The 23407-nt window shown below is 40.7% G+C and overlaps 1 protein-coding gene across 1 annotated transcript in view; it reads left to right on the top strand.

Annotated features, from left to right (window-relative positions):
- LOC121875708 overlaps window positions 1-23407 on the top strand; it is a 107557-nt gene that overhangs the window by 42903 nt on the left and 41247 nt on the right. The gene's annotated exons all lie outside the window — the stretch shown is intronic.

The raw sequence follows: 23407 nt of genomic DNA, 5'->3' as shown, positions 1-23407 counted from the left end.
GTGAAGACATTTATTAGATTAGTATTGAAAGGACGAAAAGAGAGAGTCATTCTATTGGACACAGAGACAAGACTTATTGAACGCAGATGAAAAGAGGTAGCGAAGGGAGAAAGATGAAGTGGTGAATAAAATTGGAAAAATATTCGCAGTGGGAGATTAGGTAGGGGAAGGGGGTTTATTCACTGTACTCTCATTACCCACAAAGAATAATATCATCATGGAATTCTCAACCCTTTACAACCCTTTAACTTGTACATCAAGTTAGTGTTGCCAATATAATAAAAGGTTCCTTAATATAACTGTCAGTTGAGGAGCATCACAAAGGTGGGGGAGAAGGAAAGTCAGGCTCATGGTTATACAATGTCAATATGTGAGTATGCTGTTAGTGATGACACGGCTTCAACATCCAGCATCACCCAGCAACCACCAGCATCACCCAACATCACCAGCATCCAGCACCCTCCAGCATCACCTAGCACCACCCAACACCCTCCTCCATGTCATCACTCACACCACAAACGTTACGTATACAACCAGAAGAGTCAGTCGTCTCTCTCTCATAATGGAATATAGACTCCATTCATTTTCTCCCCTTGTATTATATAGCCTCATTAGCACTAACGACGCTTTCTTTCCTACATATATATATTTTACTATTTTTCTTTTCACTCTAAATATACATCAGCAAAAACTCCCGCTATGTCACCCACCTACTCACCCATTTTTTTAACCATCCTGGCTTAGCTTTCCTCTAACAGTCTTCCGATATTAAGGAGTGTCATTATTGAGACGCTATTCCTGTTTTCTTCTGTGTTTTACGTTTTCTTTATTGCCTCGAATTTTTTTCCTATTCTCGTCTCAGGTTTTGGATTCAAAATGGTCGCCCGCCTTCATGTGGCCATATGTTTTTTGGTAACTATTGTATTTATTTAATGTGGTCTGTTTATTTTTTATGTAATGAGAGTTTTATCTAATTGCTACTAATTGTAACTATGTCCACCAACCAACTGTGTCTACCCTTACAGGTCTGTCTACCAAACAATGTCCTCCAGCAAGTATGTCCACCCACTACCCATGTCCACCACCCATGTCCTCCCACTACCCATGTCCACCACCCATGTCCACCCACTACCCATGTCCACCACCCATGTCCTCCCACTACCCATGTCCACCACCCATCTCCTCCCACTACCCATGTCCACCACCCATGTCCTCCCACTACCCATGTCCACCACCCATGTCCTCCCCACTACCCATGTCCACCACCCATGTCCACCCACCACCCATGTCCACCCACCACCCATGTCCACCACCCATGTCACCCACCACCCATGTCCACCACCCATGTCCTCCCACCACCCATGTCCACCACCCATGTCCTCCCACTACCCATGTCCACCACCCATGTCCTCCCACTACCCATGTCCACCACCCATGTCCACCCACCACCCATGTCCACCCACCACCCATGTCCACCACCCATGTCCACCCACTCACCCATGTACACCACCCATGTCCTCCCACCACCCATGTCCACCACCCATGTCCACCCACCACCCATGTCCACCACCCTGTCCTCCCACTACCCATGTCCACCACCCATGTCCTCCCACTACCCATGTCCACCACCCATGTCCTCCCACTACCCATGTCCACCACCCATGTCCACCCACCACCCATGTCCACCACCCATGTCCTCCCACTACCCATGTCCACCACCCATGTCCTCCATCACCATCCAATCAATTTTATATATATTTTACTTATTATTCATTCATATGTTCCTTCATTTACACTGTCTTACAAAAACACATTACTTAAAAAGATAACATCACGTTTATAGGTTACGTTACGTTAGAAATTAAGTTACATCACCATATAAGTTACAATACATCACCATAGGCAGCATAATTCATCACCATACATTAAACACTACATCATCGTAACTAGTACAATATATTAGCATAATTAATACAAAATACTAACAATGAAATACCAGAACGACAATGTGAAGCATAAAGAAACATCATAAATACAAAATATAATTACACTAATATGTACATTATAATAAAACAACGGCATTTAATTAATTAGCGAAATAAAAAATATAAACCCGGAGCTACATAATTAATACAATATAGTGGATGTAACATTAATATGGTCGTGGCTTTACAAAAACATGGTACAGTCATTAAAAAAAATATCTATGCAAAATTGTGTTGAGAAAATATGACACATCAGACGAAGAATTTTGACAACCCTACCGAGACAACAGGAGTCGCAGTGTTCGTTCTGAAATTCGTCGATCACCCCAGGTACAGATAGTTTTTTGAGTGACTGCGTAAAGCGATAAAGTGTCAGCAAACTTCTCGCCACAACACTGGACGCACCTCACTACAGCACATCACAAAATCATCACATTATAAACCAATATAAAGCCAAACATAACCCTACAAGAACCATCCCAAAAATGTGTCAACTTGTTGTGCTGAATAGAAAAAGAATATATGACAAAAACATGACACATCCAAGCAGTGAGTGTAAACATTGACTGGACACCACAGGACAACAGCACCATAACGTACCACAGTAAGGCCATAAAAACATATCATCATGGTCGATAACAACGCCAGACTATCCATGAATGTGTTGCCACTCACGAAAGTAACACAGCAGTCTGATTACACACACACGAACAGGACTATACAATACATTACGAGAAACACACACACAAAAATGTTGCACTAATGACGAACTGTGATGTACAGTCACTCAAAAAATTATCTGTATAAAATTGTGTTGAAAAAATATGACAACGGACGAAGGATTTTGACAACCCTACCGAGACAACAGGAGTCACAGTGTTCATTCTGAAATTCATCGATCACCCCAAGTACAGATAGTTTTTTTGAGTGACTGTACAATAAAAATGTAACCCGAGTTAACAAATATAATAATAACATTACTAGTCACACACACATATACAGACACACTAGCTGTACTCACCATCACCGGCTAACAAAAAAATTACCCAACTACAGTTTTCTTGTTTGAATTGGGTCATTATTTTATGCGTTTTGCGTCCTGCACCAGCAAAGGGCCTCTGAACCACCATCCAGCCTTTGAGCGTTGGAAGTGTTATGCCCGGCCGTGTATCTGAACATTCTGTAACGCCCAGTAAAGCAGCGATACAGCGTGTGTGTAGAAAATTTTAGAGAACTTTTTGTCCTTTTTTGTGGGGGGGGAGAAAGAATAAGAACGGGAAAACGAACACCCACTTCCAGATTGTTTAAGAATGATTGATGTGTCGTTTGGTAACTTGTGTGGGAGAAGGAAAGTTAGTCGTGTGTGAACATCAATCACTTGTCGTTATTAAGTCTCCTTCTGTTGATCTACTTTCCACCAGCAGCAGCAGTAGCAGCCTGCAGCAAGGATTGTACGGCCTGCAGAGTGAGGTAATGATGTCTAATGACGCGTAGTCTAATGCTGGCAGAGGAGCCGCACCAGACAGGATACATTCACAGACTTGGAATGTTCAAGCCTTTTCACTCTCTTCCCCCCTTCTATCTATTTAATTGTTCTCCTTTCTTCTCTTTTTCCCTTGAAACTTTTCCTTCTTTTCCCTCATCTTACTTTCCTGGCTTTTTTCTTCGTTTTATTTCTGTGTTACTTGCTCGTCTTCCTCTTTCTACCCAATCAATTTATTTTAACTTTCCTTTTTTCAGTTTTATTTTTTTCTACGAGGCCATTCAGTCCCCCTCTAATTTAATATTTTTATATATTCCTCCTTTTTCTTTTTCATGACCTCCACCATCCACGCCCTGCTCCTCTCTCTCCCTCTCTCCCTCCCACCCCTCCCTTCCTCCTTCCCCCTCCTTCAGCCTCTCACCCCCTCTCTCCCTCCCGTTCACCACAAGAATTATAGGTATGATATAAACAGGAAGGTTGTGCTAGGTGTTTTCAGCCGTGGCAATACCATTATTTAACGCTAAAACACACCGTCATATCCCGCCTCTGTAAAGAAGCTTGCTGGGCCTTTATTTACGAACAACAAGTCTCCTTAGAAATCCGTTTTCCATTGTTATTGACTTCCAGGAGGCGTGACTTACGGGGTTAGGGACTCCAAGACAAGGCTGCCTTGGACTGATTTATAGTTTGGGTTAAAATTCCTATGATTTGACCCAATTATTGGAAAAGACTTATCATTTTGAGGGTGTTGTTCTTAACTAACGAAATAAGTCGTTTGATGTTTTCTGATTAGACAGTCATCTTACGCCTATGTCTTCCACCCAGAGGAAATAACTCACTCGGGTTATGCAAGGTGAAGGTCAGATTAAGGAGGCATAACAGATGAGTTATTTAGCTCAGGAAGATACTTAGCTCAGCCTATGAATCGTATGTTAATAATAACTGTACCTTCGAGGGGCTAATTAAAACGAACGCCTCGATTTTTAATTACATTACGATAAGTGTTATGTTAAGGCGATCAATTACATAGCATAAAATAGGGAATGTTTTGTCTGTCAGTCATCCACAGTGTATACAGGAATAAATAGTTGAGAGTTCGTGGAAAAATGTATAATTTAAGTGTAAAGAAAATCGAGGTGGTGAAGAATGTAAGAAAAGAATTACAAAGGCAGGAAGTATTTTGTCTGTCAGTCTCTCTCACTGGGAATACGAGTATACATCCCAACGTTCCGCCTACCACAGCTCCTCTCTTAAGTGGTTCTATCTATCTGCTTTCCTTCTCTCTCTGCCACCAGCGTCTGTTCCTGAACGTTATTTTAACTCACTAACTTCTACCAACCTTCCCAGTGTGATCACTACCCTAGACTACAGTGATGTTGTCTCCAATTTAGCCCGTGTGTGGCAGATCAATAAATCACTGAATAATCTAGGTTATTTCACTAAGACACTTGCTGTTTTGATATTTCATGTTCTTCAACTTTCAGAGTTTTGAAAATTGTAAACAAAAATCTCACACACACACACACACACGTACGTCAACAGCAGATGAACAAGAAACCTTCAAGACTCTTCTCCTCTTCACGTTACCACGTCACCTGAGACATGATCTGAGATATCTTTATTTACACCCAAACTCTGCTGGTGACGCCTCAGGGACACCATGACTCTGAACTAACATAATGAATACTCATAGATGGATTATGCATTTGAAGTCGTATATATTATCCTCAGGTTCATGCAGGGCCATCACCAGTCATAGTCACACCAGCTGCGTATGTCAAGAAAATTAACATACCCTGTAATGTACGAGCCAGCCTTTGACCTAACACACACACACACACACACACACACTTGGTTTAGAGATCGTTTAGTTTGAGGACCACTTAATTTTGGCGACAACTTAATTTTGGCGACCACTTAGTTTAGGGACCACTTAATTTAGAGATCACTTACTTTAGGGACCCTTAGTTTGTGACATTAGTCTATCTGTTAACTCCACCTTCATCACCTGGTTGCCAACACAGATGAGGTGAGTGGCAACAGTTCTGTGATCTCGGTATATCATGATAGATTCTTACAGTTGACTGAAACACAAGACCAACCTATTCACCACAACACGACTGGCAAATAATCCGAATTGACTGGTTCTATAATTCATATATTAAGTTGATATCACATGAAGGTTCTTATAGATATCACGTTGTATTACCATATCTATAGCCGTTTACTACCATGTATAAACCTTATATACCCTGACTACCATACACCTACACTATACCTACATCCACACCCTACACATCCACTACCATACATCCACACCTTACACACAACTACTACCACACATCCACACCATACAGACATCCACACTCTACACATCCACTACCATACATCCACACCTTACACACAACTACTACCACACATCCACACCATACAGACATCCACACTCTACACATCCACTACCATACATCCACACCATAAGCACACCCATTACAATATCAGCAGCCATATTACACCCTCTCAATTAACACACCAACACCCATAGACAATACACCTCTTAACATCTGCTCTACCCTTAGCGTGTGTGGTGGAGGTGTGTGGTGGTGAGTGTGGTGAAGGAGGTGTGTGGTGGTGAGTGTGGTAGGGGAGGTGTGTGGTGGTGAGTGTGGTGTGTGGTGGTGAGTGTGGTAGGGGAGGTGTGTGGTGGTGAGTGTGGTGAGTGGTAGGTGAGGTGAGTGTGGTGGTGATGTCTTTATCTTGGCCATGAACACGCAAGCCTGTACTTCTTCATTTACCTTTTTTATCTTTTCCTCCCTCTTTTTATTCTCATTTTCCTTCTCTCTTTTTACCTTTCGCTTTCTTTTTTCTCTTTATCTCTCTCTATATACCCTTCCTCTTCTCTGTCTCTTTCTCTCTCTTCAGCGTCAATTTATTTCCTCCTCTTTTTTACCTTCCCTTCCTTATTTCCGTCTCTTCTCTCTTTAGCTCTCTCTCTCTCTCTATTATCCACTTCCTCATCTCCCTCTTTTTCTCTCCCCCTCTCTCTCCTATCATCACCATCAATTTACCTCCTACTCCTTCTCTCCCCCAACCCCTCTTCATCATCTTTTATCACCATCTCAGCCTCCTCTTACACTAGCTCCTCATCTCACCTGTTCATCATAAACCCCATCTCATTAGGTGTTAGCCAGGTAAATAGGCAAGTGAACAGGAGCCGCCAACCTGAGCCAACAACATACACAAGCAAGGCCAGATTTACCTCTCCTGAAAGACGTCTGTCCTTCGGGGTTCATGTAATATCTTCGTCCTAAAGCGAATTGGTGGCGGTACTCAAAGTAGTATGATATTTTACTGAAGAAATCAAGTCACTGTACTCAATGGGTTTAGGATTTTATGCAGTGGGTTAGTTCATTGTACTCAGGGGGTTGGTATCGTACTCAGGGGGTTGGTATCGTACTCGGGGGGTTGGTATCGTACTCAGGGGGTTGGTATTGATTTCAAAGGTTGGTATTGCACTCAGGGCGTTGGTATTGTACTCAGGGGGCTGGTATTGTTGTATTCAAAGGATGGTATTGTACTCAGGGGGATGGTATTGTATTCAAAGGTTGGTAATGTATTCAAAGGTTGGTATTGTACTCAGGGGGTTAGTATTGTATTTAAGGGTTGATATCGTACTCAGGGCTTGGTTACTTAGGTCATCAACAAGGGCCAGGAGGCTATAGAGTTCTGGATATTATATAAATCATCAGGGCGCCGACGAATGCAAACTCTATGGGATCGAAAATGTGGGATGAAATCGTGCCTAAAATACGTTTGTTTAATGGAAATCACACTTAATGCTTTTAGCTGATAACTCACCCTTCTAGACAGTAACACCAAGAGCTATTGTGAGTAGTTAATGGCAAGGTAAATGTTGTTCTTGGAAGTGATCGTTCAAGAATCTGTTGCTAGTGGGTCGTCACAGAAGACCCCGGAGGCAGGTAGACGGAGTGTACCTGCGCCTGCCCCCCGCCTGCTGTTATATGGATTATTTTCCCTAGAGACTTTTATAGCCAGAAGGTATACCCGACATAGTACCACATACACTATAGAGAAGGTTCCCCCATCAACCTCCCTGTCTCTTACCCCACCACCCCTGCCCCCTCCTCCCTTTCCCCCATCCCATCACCCCTGTCCCCTACCCCCTAGCCCCCATACCCCTCCCGCCCCCGTCTAGGTCCTTTATGTACCTGACAACGTTCTACAATGAGTCTTAGAGAACAGACTCATGATTAGTTTATCCTGTCTCAGAGATGATGTACTGTACTGTACCTGCCAGCACTTGCTTAATATGTATGCTGTATATACAAACATTTAAATCATGGTACACAAGGATTAGATCATGGTACACAAGAAATTAAATCACGGAACACAATGAATGAAGTATAATGTGCAAAGTTAATATATTTATGTAGTGAAGACAACTGTAACATGAAACTACAAAATAATACATGAGAGAATAAAATGACTAATAGCTTAATATAACAAATACATAGGTGATAGTAAATGGAAAAAAATAATTAGACTATATCATGGTTCGTAATGGTGAGTGACAAAAATATCTTGTTAAGGGATAGAGAAGGGAGAAGGAGGGAAAACAGAAATACAGAGAGAGATATACATTAGAGACAAAACAAAACAGTAAGCAGATTAAAATTAGGGTGCCAGGAACGGACGGCGTTAAGGAGGATACACTGAAACATGGAGGTGGTGGTGAGGAGATATTAAACATCTACTGTGGGGCATGGAAAATAGGGAAGTACCAGATATTATGAAAAATGGGAAAAATGCCAACTAATATGATTAATAGGAATCGATTAAATAGTAAGAGACTGTAAATTAAACTCAGGATCACAAAATATTTCACACACAGATGGATCAGTTGTGGTGAAAGTCCGTCTGTCCTATTTTATTAAGTTTCATTATATTCAGTTCAACTCGTGACCGTGAGTCCAGTGTTGAGTCCTCCCTTTGACCACAACCCTTGACAGTGGTATTTGATCTTTCATTCTTCAAAATTAAGTAAATTCGTTCTTGCATCACCCAACGTTCCACCCAACTTTCATTATAATCGGAAGTTTGCATTTTTGAGATTATTTATCTTACACAGACAGACAGACAGACAGACAGAGTTAAGAGCCTCAAACAACAGACTATAAGAGAGGAACATGTTGACTGCGGTGACTACAAGCAAGAGGATATAGACTATGCATTAATTATAAGAATCTTAACACAACAACTTGTTATAACACCATCTATGGACCTTCCATCACTGACTCACTTACGATCCGCCAATAACTGTCCCCTTAACTCAATAGTCTGTTATACTTCAGATAATTAAACTTTTATCACCTCCGTCCTCTCCTACTAATAAAAACCGTCTTCTTTTTCTGATGGTGAGGAGGACGAACCCTCGCAACTGGTGGCCACTGCAGCAACCCTTCCTTGCTGCTCACTCATCTATTACTGTCTCTCTGAAAATACCCTTATTTTTCTCCTCACTTTCCTCTGCACCAGCAGTAATTGAGGAGCTTGAATATTAATCAATCGGCGGCATACGTACTCTAAGTTGATGGCTTAACAAGTGTGGTGTGGTACGATTTTTTTTTCCGCTTTGGCTACTTCTTAATATCGGGTCTTGTGCCTCGTTTAATCCAGGGTGAGTTTGTTGTGTTGTCGGCAGCTTATTCACCGTAACCCTTTGAGTTCAGAAGGGTTAAATCATCGTCCTCAAAGGGTCAAATAAACGTCCTCAAAGGGTTAAATAAACGTCCTCAAAGGGTTAAACCATCGTCCTTAAAGGGTTAAATCATCCTCCTCAAAGGGTTAATGACGAGAAGCAATCACCTCATTATGGGCGTAATCCTTGACACATACTAGTTTTACATCCTATCAAAGTTGAGAGTCTATACAATATTTTCTTTAAATCTTTTACCATTATCCTTCCTCACATAAAACCTCGAGGTGCACATGTTAGAAGCGCTGATAAATCTAATAGCGAGGCATTTAAACTGAAGAGAATTTCCTGTTTTACCGATTTGAAAGGAAATGCGATGAAATAATGGTATACAAAGTGGTGTGTGTTTAACGACATACATAACCGAACACATACACGTAAAACTACATACATACGAGTGTAAATAATTACCAATAGATTTAAAGATGTTTGTTTATAAGTTGGAGAATGTGAGCAAATTACCACATGTTTATTGTTGACCATAACGAAACTCTGTAGAGGAAAGAAAGTCTTCATAAAACACGTCCTAAATACCACAACCTTATTAGGAGCAATATTAGCCAAGAGTATTCTTCCCCCTCACACCATCATCTCATAACTTTCTAACTTTCCCTTAAACACAATTTTCTCCCCTAACTTTTGAAATGTTGCCACGATATATCAGGTTGTGTGGCGCTGCAGGTCTCCCTAACTTGTTATCTTATCATCCCAAGAGACAGTCATAGTTGCACTTCCTTTATGAAACTTGTGGCCGCCTGACTCATGTTGATCCTGGAACACCGGTATACAGGTCAATAGTTTATGTCTGCATCAAATACTTCGTAGCTATTTTTGAGAGAGAGAGAGAGAGAGAGAGAGAGAGAGAGAGAGAGAGAGAGAGCAAACAATCGTGTATATAAAGTAATTACTAACGTAGTTTTACCATAATACTACTGAGGAAACTGTAGTATATTTACACACTGGAGCAGGATTTCACAAGAGGCGTCCCGAGAGTTAATTTTTTCCCCTTAAATTTGATTCCCAACATCTTCACTATATACAACTTGGGGAAGCAATCTCACTAATATAACATTCTTGTCTTTAATTTGATTTTCTTCATCTAGAGTTTTTATTATTGAAGGCAGACTCGTACAGTAACTCTGGGAATTACGCTGTCCTAACATTCGCTGGTTCGCGCCCAGAGCACCCTCAGTCCACCCAGATGTGAATGGGTGCCTAGATTTACAGTTAGAGAAATGAAGGCGGTCGAGCAAAAAAAATAAAAATAAAAAATAAATAAAAATAGCCTAAGTGTACTGTATCCACACCGCCCTATACGGAGCGTTAGACCTACTCTCTCTTTCATAGACAGGAATAAAAGTAAATATTTGTAAAAAAACAAACAAACCTATAACTAGCAAGTCTACGGACTTGGCGCACCCACATTCAACCACAACAAAAAGTAGTTACGTTCCAGGCCACAGTTCGTACCAGTCCTGTACAGCTTCCCATACAGATAAGTAACTAATTATTAAGTCTACGAGTGAACTCTCCTCACCACTGATGATCCACTAACATGTTATTTTTGTGCTCACCCTTTGAAAATACTATGGGAAAAAATAAAGATCTTACAAAAATTTTGCCAATGTTCAGTGGAAATATAATTTGCAATACTAGCAGTATAACGAAGCCTCCAGTGAGTGATTACAACACTGCCTCTATCGTGTGGTAATTCTCTAGCACAGCGAGGTAAGCGAGGCCTGACACGGCAAAGGCAGGGTAAGCGAGGCCGGTTCAGTAGAGTCAGCAGGGCATGGCTTATCACTAACAAGTCTACGGACTTGGCGCACCCACATTCAACCACAACACAGGCAAGGTGGCCGAGGCCTGGCTCAGCAGAGACAGAGTAAGCGAGGCCTGGCTCAGCATAGGCGGGGTAAGCGAGGCCTGGCTCAGCATAGGCGGGGTAAGCGAGGCCTGGTTCAGCAGAGGCGGGGTAAGCGAGGCGTGGCTCAGCAGAGACAGAGTAAGCGAGGCCTGGTTCAGCAGAGGCGGGGTAAGAGAAGCCTGGCTCAGCAGAGGCAGGCTATTCAGAGAGTATTTTTCTCAGTTATTGTTTTAATCAGTATCACCAGCAGCTTAACCTGTCTGAAGGAAGATGTAATTTAAGAACTGAATCAGCCTCACAAGCGTTATAATAATGCTCATGAATACATGTAATTGGTTCTAGTAAGAGAGCCAGACCAATAGACGTTGATCTCTGTCACAGCCGATGGTGGATTATGTGCACAATGACAGCGCACCCCGGCATAGCATTATAAAGTCGATAAACAAAGAAAACAACGTATGTGAGTCTCTATCACAGTGTTGTGTGATGAATTCCGTAGTTCAGGTTTATCTGATGGAGAATTTGTCCTTTCTCAGTGTTGTAAGAGTTTTATCCCAAAGTGTGGAGTTTAAACGTTCGCATAGTGACGAAATCGGTATGAACAATAGAGTTTTCACGTCTAACGGACTTCCCTCGCCATAACGGACTCCCCTCGCCATAACGGACTTTCATTTCCATATATTCCGTAAAATAGAGGTTTCACTGTATCTCTTTTTTTTGTTTTCCAACTCGATATTCTTCAAAGCTGTTCCTTCCGAAAACACAACACACCTTGACATTCCTTTTCCGTATTCACCTGCTAGAATATGTTATCACGAGCAGCCTGGAGAACAACGTGTGCTGGTGTGGGGGAGCAACATCTCTTACACGGTCTCAAGTAGTTCCCTGAGGAGGCTAGAAGGCTCCTGCCAGCTCATGTTCCCGGGAGCCAGGTAGACACACTCGGCAATGAGGCTCCACCATAAGGGTCCCCGGTGTCATCATGTCTCACGCAGATGACTCTCTTGTGTTGGGAGAGGAGAGTGAAGGTGTGTGCAGACATTGTACCAGAATGAGCTTCACTATGTTGTCCACATTACCTATTTTAGTTGTGTTCATTTTTTTCTTTGCTGACTATCACCCCTCCCCCTTCTTTCACACCCCACCTTCCCTCCCCCTTCTCTCACACCCCACCTTCCCTCCCCCTTCTCTCACACCCCACCTTCCCTCCCCCTTCTCTCACACCCCACCTTCCCTCCCCCTTCTCTCACACCCCACCTCCCTCCCTCCTCTCACACCCACCTTCCTCCCTTCTCTCACACCCCACACCCCACCTTCCCTCCCCCTTCTCTCACACCCCACCTTCTCTCCCACACCCCACCTTCCCTCCTTCTCTCACACCCCACCTTCCCCTTCTCCCAAACCCCACCTTCTCTCCCCTTAGATGACGATGATTTAAACCTTTGACGACGATGGTATAACGACGATGGTTTAAACCTTTGACGACGATGGTTTAAATCTTTGACGACGATGGTTTGAACCATTGACGACGATTGTTTAAACTTTTGACGACGATGGTTTGAACCTTTGACGACGATGGTTTAAACCTTTGACGACGATGGTTTAAACATTTGACGACGATGGTTTAAACCTTCGACGACGATCGTTTAACCCTTTGACGACGATGGTTTAACCCTAAGATGACGATGATTTAAACCTTTGACGACGATGATTTAAACCTTTGACAACGATGGTTTAAACCTTTGACAACGATGGTTTAACCCTTTGATGACGATGGTTTAAACCTTTGACGACGATGGTTTAAACTTTTGACGACGATGGTTTAAATCTTTGACGACGATGGTTTGAACCTTTGACGACGATGGTTTAAACCTTTGACGACGATGGTTTAACCCTTTGACGACGATGGTTTAAACATTTGACGACGATGGTTTAAACCTTCGACGACGATGGTTTAACCCTTTGACGACGATGGTTTAACCCTTTGACGACGATGGTTTAACCCTTTGACGACGATGGTTTAACCCTTTGACGACGATGGTTTAACCCTTTGATGACGATGGTTTAACCCTTTGATGACGATGGTTTAACCCTTTGACGACTATGATTTTCACCTCTAGGATTCAAAGGGTTAAACTCAGCCCTGTGTGTCGTCAGCTCCAACTGCCAGTAATACAAAAACAGTGAATTTATAAAAGCGTGTTTATGCACGCGAGAGCAAATAGGCAAGTCCGGTGGCCACTCATTAAAATTACCATCTACCTGACACCCCCACCTCCCGTGTCCCCAATATGGCCGTCTGACCCGATTATGTCTCGTTGTATAAACATAAATAGCATAGAAATAATAATATGAATAATAGTAATAATAGTGTTACTTTTTTCGAGCTATAGATATTTAATGAACTATATGGAGAGGAAAGTCCGTTATATCGAGGGTCTGTTAACGTACCCTCGATTTAAAGGACTTTTCTCTCCTTGCTTGACCTGTAACCTGGGACTTGGGACCTGATCTAACTATTGATAATCTGAGTTGCTACTACGAGGGAGAGAGTCTGGTGCTGTAAGAAAGAAAGAAAGAACGTATACGTGAAAGATAAAACTCTCCTGGGAAAGACGATCATAGCAAAATGCCTCGCAGTCAAACACTATAATGTACCCGGTTTTAATAAGAACTTAGCCTGATACCAACCCCCCCTCTCTCTCTCACTTTCAACAGAATCGAAAGTCTTATTAAAAGGATTATTATTATTATTCAATGTATCTCACCGTAAAACAAAACCTGAAACCATTTACTATATTTTTTACCCCTATGAGTGGTTTAACCCCTTAAGGACTGGTTTAACCTTTTGACGACAATTTAACTCTTTGAGGACTATGGTTTAACCCCTTGATGACGATGATTTAACCCTTTGAGGACAATGATCTAGCCTTTCGAGGACGGTGATTTAACCCTTTGAGGACAATGATCTAACCTTTCGAGGACGGTGATTTAACCCTTTGAGGACAATGATCTAACCTTTCGAGGACGGTGATTTAACCCTTTGAGGACAATGATTTAACCTTTCAAGGACGGTGATTTAACCCTTTGAGGACAATGATTTAACCTTTCGAGGACGGTGATTTAACCCTTTGAGGACAATGATCTAACCTTTCGAGGACGGTGATTTAACACCCAGAACTCAACGGGTTATACAGACACACATTTGTTAAGTAGTAACGATATTTAGTATTGTAAATTGAACAACTATGACCCTTATAGTTTCAGGTAATTACTTCGATTTTAGTTATATGAAACCAATTTACGATGAATGACTGTTTTACTCTTTTTGTTTGATATTTTCCTTAATTACATGTCGCCACGATTTTTCGAACTCATTAACCCTCAAAAAAAAAAAATCCTTGTAATCAGAATTTAAGTGAACAATTTCCCATAAGGTCCGTGTAAGTTATCTGTAATGGTTTTTGGTACATTCTGACTCGGTTAATTTGGTAGTGAAGGACCATAACCTCATCTAGTGGAGAGAGAGAGAGAGAGAGAGAGAGAGAGAGAGAGAGATTCTTTTGATAGTATAAAATTAATTTACCCCTGAGGCTCTTCTCTCCCTCGGTTACTTTCCCTGGCTTAAGCCCTCCACCTTCCACCCACCCCTCTTTAACCTCCACTCTCTACCTTCCACTTTCTACCTTCCACTTCCACCCTCTACTCTCTCTTCCCCTTCCACTTTTCCTCCTTCCCTATCCTTTCCCACACTACTCTCCCAGTTCCATTTTGGTTCTCTCTCACTTCCCCAAGCTCTTAACACCCTCTTCTCCTCCTGCCTCTGGTCCCCCTGGGTGGGTTATGCGCTATTGTCCAGGTCACATACATTGATTGGTAAAGGATCCTTCATTGACTCGGCGCCAGTTTACACAAGAGGCCAGCAACACTTCGTCCAAGACTCACACAATGCGTCTCTGAGTCATTATGCAATGTTCGCCGTCGACTGTCCTTTCTTTACAGTCTGTTATCAGTATTTTGTTTTTGTTTTACTCGTTTATGGTTTGATAAGAAAATACATCTGTATGTATGTTGGTTTACTGTGTTAAAATAAGCTTAAATTAGCACTTTCTTCTGGTATCGTCAGGGGAGTTATAAAGAACTAAAGCTAACATTAATAAAGAAAAAAAAATAGGAATGATGACGTCTTCGTAGTAAAACACCGGAGGTAAGAGACAAGCTCTCCAGGTGACTAAGTGGACTGGGATATTGGCACTTTAGCTCCCCATCAAAAAAATTGCGGCCACCAGCAAAATATTCTTGGAAATTCTTCGCCTCTGGTGAAGAAAATCATTACTAGATAATTTACTGAAAGTATCTTTTAACTCTAACTTTTTGGGGATATAAACAAACTGTGTCAGAATATAGTAATGTCAATATATATCGTATACTTCAACTAAACTTTTATATTTCATTAAGTTACACCTGTACCACAAACGCTCACTATGCACCCTAGGTCAGCACACTCTCTCAGCCCGCACCACCAGTAGTGTCAGCTCGTGTGTCGCCTCCATCATGCACGTATATAATCCAATTGGACTCAATATTCCAGGACTTGGGGATGAGAGCCTTGGTTACAGAACATGGTGAGCGGACCAATGTGGTGTTGCAGCTGTTATAACAAACTCCAAAAGATCCTCTCCGCTGTTCGTTCAAGTAACTATTTAATAATTTTTCATACATACGCAATAGAAAGTACAATTGGTATAATTTTAACACATGAATAAATATTGGGTCAAGATATGAACACATACAGACAATAAGTACAGTGGTAACAAATTTATCAATCACCTGTACCTCTCGTAAGACAGAAATGAAAAAATAAATCTTGTCTCTAAGCTCTCACAGCTATTTGGGAACTTCGGTGGAACTTTACAGAAGCTTCACTAGATATTTTCTTGAACTTTGCTCGAGAAAGCTGAAAATCATCTAAATATCGTCTCGGATTATTCTTCTCAGAGACTCTCCATCATCCTCCTCGCTGAGAATACTTACAGATCAGTAACTCAAAGGCCATAATGTTAATAATAGTATATCCCTTTCTTAAGCTACCAAAACAATGGGGTACGGTGGTCGAGTGGATACAGGTCTCGTCTTCCCGGAGGTTATCTGATTTGCGTCCAGAGCTCCCCAGTCCACCTATTTGCTGCCTCTTGTGCACCGAAGGCTTAGTATACAGTACCGTCATGCCCATGGGACCTACTTTATCACCCACTAATGTGTACGGTGTTTATTAGTATGCCTCACTATCATCACATTATTGACTGCTCGAAGAATCGCATGTCAAGTCGACCTCCAGTACAGAACTATGAGAGAATATCCATCATCAGTCGCTTCTCGGTCGTAACTTACACAATGAAACGTTTCCTCGTCTGTTTAATTTGTGGTGGGTCATTAACACAGCCACCTCGAGCCCCTGAACATTAAAGTGTGGAGCGACGCTTAAAACAAATGTGTATCACAATACAGTTAACAACTCCGGCAGAGGCTAGCTAACGTTATTGAAGTCATTCCATATCTCGCCTTTCCCCTTTTCATGTAGTTTTTTTTCTCCTGAAATCTTCATCATCATCTTCCTCGTCAATCCTCCTAACCACCTCGTCTTCCTATCCCATCACTCCCCCTTCTCAAATCTTCCTCATCATCTTCCTATCCCCCATCACTCCTCCTTCTCAAATCTTCCTCATCATCTTCCTCGCGTCCTTCTATCCCCCCGTCAATCCTCCTAACTACCTCGTCTTCCTCCTTCTATTATTCTCCTCCACCCCCCTGTCTTCCTCGTCTCCAAAGTGCCTGAAGCGATTCTGGCGGCGGCTTGATAAATCGTAAGACACTTGACGTCGGATTTATCGCATCTGACCCCAAAAGTTAAGACCTGGAGGAGCTTCTAAACTTGTCATAAATAATGGAATAATAGTCAGGACCCAGAGTGTTTGACAAATCCGTTTAAATTCGATACTATTCAGTTATAAATCGTGAAAAAAGCATTGTAGTCTTAGAGTTTAATTAAGTTTTTATTGACTCTTAGTCTCCGTGATTGAGAAGTTTTACGTCTTGTGAAGATGGGATTAATTATAATTGAAAGGTTATGTAATTTATATTTTTCTATTAGCTATTATCACCTTCACTTCTTATATCACAGTGGATGACGTAAACAAATCTCTCTGGAACTTTTCGCTTACGGAAGTATTTATGACATCGTTCAGAAAGCTGAGTGAGAAATTCCCGAGTGTTGGTTGTGGTTATCTTGGGAGTGAAGCTGCCCATCACCACACACGGCCACACATTGATGAAGTGTACGCAGTCCTACACAATATAGTGATTATCAATGTTTATAATCCATGAGGTGTGTGATGTTAAGAGTAAGGTATAGTGAGAAGTGAGGCCGGCTAGTAGGTGCATCATCAAGTTTTATGGTGTTGAGTTACAGGGCCGATCTGTTCATACGCTCAATAGCAAGTTTGACAAAATCTAAAAAAAAAAAAAATGCGATCAGTTCAACGAAATACTTGAGACGTTTACGGCGTCTGCATTACAGTATAACTTTACCGTAAACTCATTTGTCATATTATAAATAAAAATATCACTGTGTGTGTGTGTGTGTGTGTGTGTGTGTGTGTGTGTGTACATGTAGATGAACGTTGCTCATCAGCCGCCCGTCGACTCACTCGCTGCCCGGGCCTGGACTGTTCGCAGACGTTAGCTGAATATCTGATAAATTGCTCCACTTCCCTATGCTGGTCTTTAATAAATCCCACGAAAATTTCTTGGACGTCTAGTAAATCCCCGAGACAATCTTGTTTCCATTAATTCTCGATTGATGTGACGTAGAATATAATGAAAAAATAATAATAATTAAATCGCCCCCTGAGGAAGGGTGCCACAATATTTTCCCTCCCCTGCGCCCCTGGGTTTTATAATTATTCTGGAACGAACCACCACCAACCCGGCGATACTATCAGGTAATGAAATTGTTATCATATGTAAATACCAAAGTACGCTGCTGGATATTTTTAGTGATATATTATTAATGTGATGCTGTGTATGAGGAAAGTTGAACGTTTGGTGGAGTGGTAAACATTAGGTGTGCACGAACCGAAGACCAACATACACCATCAACAGTGAATCATACAACATACATACAACATGCAGGCGCCATTACACATGAAAAGCCATGCATTATACTTCATTATCCCCATAACAACTGCATCATATATACATAACTTCTTACGACCTCACACGCTATAAAATGTTCACCTTTACTAAAGGTTTAAGGGACTCGCAGCTGATAGTGTTCAGTCAACTACTAAGTCCATTCGTCACTCCCCCCGAACCACCACCAACCCCCGAGAGATTCAGACTCGTGAATCCGAAGCATTAAACTGATAACATTAGTTTAGAAATGTTTTGGATTCAATGAGTCAAATCTCTCGGGGATTCGCTGTACAGAAGATCGGACTTTAGTAGTTGACCGTAGTGTACAGAATACCATCACAAAGACAGAATTCTCTCTGGTATAAGCTAAACCAAAACACATGTGGCGTGCATCAGCTGACACCAGAATCTAGACAGCGGCAGAACACAGCTTCATCACAGCTCATGGTAGACTTGTTTCATCTTCTAGGTAAACAACTTCTCTCTTTTAATGTTACGTAAAGAAAGGAACTCCAGATTAAAAGTATAGAATTTTGACGTCTTTTTATCTTATTCCCCAAAAATATCAGTAAAGTTACTCAGGTTTTTACATAAATGATCGTATGTTTGTATAATGTTACACTAAATAGAGATAATTACCGAATAAACCTTAAAAAAAACGGATTTTTTTGCAGAATAGGAATAACTTTTTGGTTTCTATTACTATTACGCAATGAAAATTAATACAGACATAATTAATACGCGAAAATGGGAGAAAAAAAAACATTAATTTGCTTATCTTCTCGTTTCCACCCGAGCAGAGAGGCAGAGCTGCAGTGTGTGCGTGAGCTTAACCATCAAAGAGAGAGTATTTGCACGTTTTATCCATTCATGTCCTACCCTGACCACCGTATCAAGAGGCAGTGTGGGAGGAGTGGCTCACAATCTACCTAAAGCCGTCTAGGATGCCACAAGCGTATAGAAGAGTGCGCTGGTTTCCCTCTCACAACTTAACGTTCTCATAGTCCCTCCTCCTTCATTCTTCTCTCTTCCTCTTCATCCTTCATTTCTTCCTTCTCCTCCTCATCCTTATTTTCTTCCTTCTCCTCATCCTCTCATCCTCTTCATTCTACTCCTTCTTTTCCTCCTCCTCTTCCTCATCTCTCTCTCTCTTGCTCTCTCTTCCTTCCTCTCGTTATTGTCAGTGATTTATTTTTCCCGTCTCACCTCGTTTCCGCTTCGAATCCAATTTCAACTTATTCCCTCCTTCAGCTCACCTTCCCTCGCCCCTCACTCTCTCCCCCGTCTCATTTACCTGTACCTTGCTCTTCACTTCTCCTACTTCCCTCACTTTTCTCACATCTACAACATTACCTCTCCTTCCTCACTTCTCTTTTTTTCCTTCACCTGCCTCACTTCTCCTAAAAATTTGTCTTCCACTCGCATATAGATCAGTGTGTGTGTGTGTGTGTGTGTGTGTGTAATACAGGTTACTCACATACCACACACAACTATTACACTATTAACAAGTAGTGGACGCCACACACTGTTCACTCTCGTCCTCTCGGTATCACTGGGAAATTTACTGTAATCATATTTACTTACCCGCCATAAACTTCTCAGACTGCGTAGTGAAAAACTCAACAGCGAGTGATTTACAAAGAGGAAAAGATTTCTCCGATCGGATTTTAACTCTAAATTGTATAAATACATTTCTATCTCTCCCGGAAGATTAAAAATTACCAACTTTTTGAGAATGAAGTTTAACTTGTATGTGTGTTGTTTATCCTGTGTGTTGTAATGATTGTGGATTTGTGTTTTGGGCTGGGTTGGGGGGGGTTGGGGCTGGGTTGGGGGGGGTTGGGGGGTGTGAAGTTTTCGATATAAATATGAAAATAATATTAATTTAAATAGATATTCTTAGAGAGAATTATGATGCGCTTTACTCAGCTGACGACCCTGATGAGTAGTGAGTGAGTGAGTGTGAGTGTGAGGTGAGTGTGAGTGTGTGTGTGTGTGTGTGTGTAGAGAGCTATGGAGAGCCAATAACACATACAAAGCTATCTATAAAGTATAGAACAACAAGCATAGACCAAAAAAATTACAAAATTAAGACATCATAATATTTTCTGCTGGAGAATACTTTAAGCAACACAATGACACAACAAATACAAATTTCTACTACACTTTTTCTTAACTGAAACAACGATACGCACAGGCTGAGAGTGACCACGACCGCCAAATGTGACCGATCGTGTTTACAATTGAGAGATATTTTGGGCCGACGTTCAGAAATTCAATCTAAAACTTTTTGATAAATGTGCGATACGTTGGACAGTTTGAGTGGTAATATGTATAAGCGGATAGACAGACAGGCAAAGAGAATCAATCGAAAAACTTACTTGTAATGAATTTTCCCCGAAGACAGACGTTCGTACACAAGAGACATACACACACACACAAAGTAAGAGATATTAAAGAGTTGACTAACTAGAACATTATTTTTTTTTTCTGTAACATAAATTATTAAAAAAAAATGATAATTTGATTTATACATTCTGTATATTTTTTTCCTCTGTGAAACTACTTGACAATTTATTTATACAATCCTGACGGTCCTGTAGTAACGTATCTCTACAAGATTCTGTAGTAACTTATCTCTACAAGGTCCTGTAGTAACGTACATACAGTCTCAGTCTACAAGGTCCTGTAGTAACGTACATACACTCTCTACAGTCTACAAGGTTCTGTAGTAACGTACATACACTCTCTACAGTCTACAAGGTTCTGTAGTAACGTACATACACACTCTACAGTCTACAAGGTTCTGTAAATCATTCTAATAACTAATTAACCACCATCTTGTTTACTACACGTCATCTTGTTTACTACACGTCATCTTGTTTACTACACGTCATCTTATCAGAATTATTTTTTAATTCAACCAACACCTCTTGTTTACCTTATATAACACAGTGTTGCCTGCCTGTATATAGCACAGTGTTGTCTGCCTGTATATAGCACAGTGTTGTCTGCCTGTATATAACACAGTGTTGCCTGCCTGTACCCACAATCCAACACTATACCCGGGTCGCTCCACCTCCTCTGCGGCAGTCATTCATCCTACTCTCCACCTCTCTTCACCGTCTCTATAAAACGTCCCTATAAAACGGGTATCTAGTGCCAATTAAATGTTTATTCCAGTGAGACCAATAGACAATGATTCGTTTAGTTGTTTATCTTACTATAATAATTCATGGTAAATAAACTCTTCTTTGAATCTATGTATATGAAACAAGATGAATAATTTCGATCAATTTCATTATTCATGTTTTCTAATTGTATCGTTAAAGTTTATAATAATGTTCGTAAAATGGACTTTCTTTCCGGTAGCATTATTAAGTCTTCATTAATGTGTCTTTATTTCTTCGTTAGAGCGTCTTTATGTTTGGCAAGAAACAGGAATAAGCTGCAACTCTCACTTATTGGATATTTCAAGGAACATTCTTGCTGGCTGGTCCAATACGCTCTCTACTTGTAAGATTTAATTCTACGAGTTTATGTTTCTCGTTATGCCCGTGGTAATAGAGTTGACCTCGTTATTGTGGTGTTTTTATTGTGTATATTAATTCTCACTATATCCAGTTATTCTTGTCTGTCTCTCTCTCTCTCTCTACACAATGTATGTATATGCATGAGTGTGTGTGTATGTACGTTACTGCCACTGATAACGGTTGGTGTCCAGTATTTATCTACAAAATGTCAGCAGCAAATTAAAGAGAAAAAAAAAAAGACGCAGTGAAAAATATTGCTGACTGTTATTGTGCGCATTTTTTCTCACAGAATGCAAATTGCCTAAACTGAGAGCGGTGGATGTACCCAGAGAGTGTGTGTAGCTACATCGAGAGGAGGAAGATAGTAAAGAATGAGAGGATGGTGGTAGTAGTAGTGACGCTATTGGGGAAGGCAGGAGGCCACGTAATAAAAAATAATAATATTAATAATTATAATAGTAGAAGAAGTAGAGGTATATATTAATCTATAAATTGGTCTCATTGGTTATTGGTATATTTCAATCTATAGGTTATGGCAACAACTTCTTAATTTAATAAGTTAGTAGGAATTATTTCACATGTACTATCAATCTATATTTTTGTCAAGGTAAATAATATAATTTCACCACACTCAAGGTAATAGAACATTTTCACCACACTCAAAATAATAAGGTACTTTCACCACACTCAAAATAATAAAATATTATCACCACACTGAAAATAATACGATACTTTCACCACACTCAAAATAATAAGATACTTTCACCACTCAAAATAATACGATACTTTCACCACACTCAAAATAATAAGGTACTTTCACCACACTCAAAATAATAAGATACTTCACCACACTCAAAATAATAAAATACTTTCACCACACTCAAAATAATACGATACTTTCACCACACTCAAAATAATAAGATACTTTCACCACACTCAAAATAATACGATACTTTCACCACACTCAAAATAATACGATACTTTCACCACACTCAAAATAATAAGATACTTTCACCACACTCAAAATAATAAGGTACTTTCACCACACTCAAAATAATAAGATACTTTCACCACACTCAAAATAATAAGATACTTTCACCACACTCAAAATAATAAGATACTTTCACCACACTCGAATTTCCCAACTTATACTTTGCACCTGAATCTATGATTATACTTTTATTTCTGAACATAATTTTACTAGACTGGAACTGAATTTAATATCGTCAGGAGTTACGTAACACTGCGGGCACAGGGAGGGGGGGTCGTGGAGAGGGGGACTGGGGAAATTTATCACAACCCATCAACTCACGCTGTTCACTCTGCACCTCTTTCGCTTTCTCTCTCTCTCACTCTCTCTCTCTCGCTCTATCTATCTCTGCTTATCTCTATCGCAATCTTTATATCTGTCTATTTCTATGATAATCTTTCTCTCTCTCTTATCTTTGTCTATCTGTTTCTATCGTTATACCTATCTTTATCTCTCTCTCTCTCCTCTCTTTAAGTTATTTTATTTTTGGTCTCAACACTGAATTAGGAAACGGATTCCTGCTATATCTATTTTAAAACACA

Source organism: Homarus americanus, unplaced genomic scaffold (genome assembly GCF_018991925.1).
Source record: "Homarus americanus isolate GMGI-L3 unplaced genomic scaffold, GMGI_Hamer_2.0 scaffold51859, whole genome shotgun sequence".
Classification (NCBI taxonomy): Eukaryota; Metazoa; Arthropoda; class Malacostraca; order Decapoda; family Nephropidae; genus Homarus; species Homarus americanus.
Note: the sequence above shows the minus strand (reverse complement) of the source record. Positions and strands in the feature narration are given on the sequence as shown.